Source organism: Cupressus sempervirens, chromosome 4, assembly GCF_028749045.1.
Source record: "Cupressus sempervirens isolate cs-2001-9-10 chromosome 4, ASM2874904v1, whole genome shotgun sequence".
In the NCBI taxonomy this organism is placed as follows: domain Eukaryota; kingdom Viridiplantae; phylum Streptophyta; class Pinopsida; order Cupressales; family Cupressaceae; genus Cupressus; species Cupressus sempervirens.
The window spans coordinates 384359579-384361972 of NC_143121.1; the positions used below are offsets into that span (position 1 = coordinate 384359579).

Here is a 2394-nt window from a genome sequence, read left to right on the forward strand (position 1 = left end):
ACTATTAGATGAGAGAATTCAAAATATAAATTAAAGTCTAGCTGAGATTGTTTAGAGCTTATGAGTTGTGACTATTACTTAAACAATTTACAATGTGGTAGAAGATGTACAAAATCATAAATATTTGAGGGCCCCACAATAGTCACTAAGTGAGTATGCTAGTTAATCGTGGCCCAAAAGAACCCCCACTCCCCTTCCCCTTCCCCTTTGCCCCTCCCTCTTCCACAACTCCAACAAGCATATGGAAGCTCTATAATTTTGAAATATGGGACATGGTAAAGGAGGAATTGTTTACAAGATCTTCCACCCAAAATCATTGACTAATTATGCCCTCAAAGTCATTCACATGGATGATGATTCCTCCCTTTCTTACCACATTCCTAGATAGATGGACATCCCACTAAAATAAACTACCTATATTGTCAAATGTGAGGGTGAATCTCATGGGGGACAAAACATCAATTTTGTGCTAGAATATATGGATGTAGAATCCCTTGTAGAGGTCTTGAAGTAGAGGACATCAACAAGGGAGTCCTTCCTCACAAAGGTTGCACAACAAGTGTTGGAGGGAATAAAATACCTTCAAATATAGGTAATTATTCATAAAGACATCAAGCCTACCAATATCCTAATTAGCAAGAATGACAAGCTAATCAAATTGTAGATGTTGGAGTTAGTAGGATAGTATTAGACACCATACATTCCTATTGTAATTTCTATGTGGGGACTTAAGCTTGAAAAGCCTAGAGAGATTTGATCTGTAAAGAAATGGTGGGAGATATAATGGGTATGCAGGGGATATCTGGAGTTTGGGATTGACGTTTTTGGAAGGCTATGTGGGTTATTTCCCCTTCATAACATCTAGAGAACATGCAGATTGGGCTACATTGATGTATGACATTTGTTTTGAGAGCATCTCTTTACACCCACTAGTGCATCTATGATGTTCTATAGTTTCATCAGATGTTGTCTTGAAAAGGATGCAGGAAAGAGGTGGATGATCTCCCAACTTTTGTAGCATCCATTTGTGAAAAAAAATCACAATTATAGCAGCCCTGGAAGCTAAAAGTGCCCTTCCAGTCCCTCAACATCTCTTAGAGTGTGTGAATTTTATATGGATTTCAGGAAAAATTAATAGATTAAGCTTTATACCACCATTTCATTCCCTCTCTCGATTAGGGTAAAGCTCCAAAAAACTTGAAATTAGCTAGCTCTAACAAGAAATTTTTTAGTTCTGCTATTGAAATAAAAGGTGGCAATCATGCAAGTGATCAAGATGAAGATACCTTGCAAATGTGACTCCCAATTCATAAACTACTAAGGAATGTCATTTAAATTGCTCACCTTTGGTGTGATGGACACTAATCTACCTACATCTGGAATAAGTGCACAAAATTATAAAAAAAATTCTCTGAGTTTATATCTTCAACAAACCCAAGAAGAAAACAATCCTCAAAGTATAGGTGTCAAGGTAGTATATTTTGATCATATGAAATCTAATTTAATCTGTGTATCAATGAAGATTCAATTTTCTAGCTAGAAATCATATTTAATTTGATTTCAACATTACAACTCATCATAAAAAATCAATTTCAACATCAAAACTCATCACAATATTTATTTCATATGACAAATCATTGACAAGAAAGTAGACTCCATAAATGTTGAATGGTAAGTAGTTTGTAATGTCAGACAGGTTTGGAGTAAAAACCTCACCTATAATAGCCTATTGGCTAATTATCAAACATTTTTGCATTTCTAATAATAATTTTTGGAAATTTATTAATTTTTTTTATTTCTATGAGTGTACTTAAATGATTTGTTAAAGGATCTATTACCTACATTTCACCAAGTACTCTCTCTCTCTCTCTCTCTCTCTCTCTCTCTCTCTCTCTCTCTCTCTCTCTCTCTCTATTTTCTTTATTTATCTTATAAACCATGGCATACTCTAAATAACTTAGGAATAGTTTATCCTTCTTTGATTTTCATTATTTATAGAGTATGGAATAGGTGGAAACCTTTCTACAAAAGGGGATGTATACAATTAGGGAATTTTAGTTTTAGAGTTGTTGATAAGAAGGAAACCAACACATGATATAATTATTGAAGGAATCAATCTACACAAATAGATGGAAATGCATTTTCCAAATATAATCTCCAATGTGGGGATAATATTTTTCTTAGAGATGCTCAAGTTTAAAGGACACCAATGTTAATGGAATGCCTTACTAAATTTATAAAAATTGGGTTGTTCTACATGAGAGACTCACCTTAAGAGCAGCCAAATATGATAGATATAGTTGATAGATTAAATACACTTAGAGTTGCATTTCTTGGTATCTCTAAACCTCCTCAATTACCAAGAGATATCACACCTTTGTTTAATAACAAAAG

General features: G+C 33.9%; 1 pseudogene; it reads left to right on the plus strand.

Annotated features, from left to right (window-relative positions):
- The first annotated feature begins 265 nt into the window (after positions 1–265).
- Positions 266–1107, plus strand: LOC149561671 (mitogen-activated protein kinase kinase 9 pseudogene; annotated as a pseudogene).
- Positions 1108–2394: the final 1287 nt, after the last annotated feature.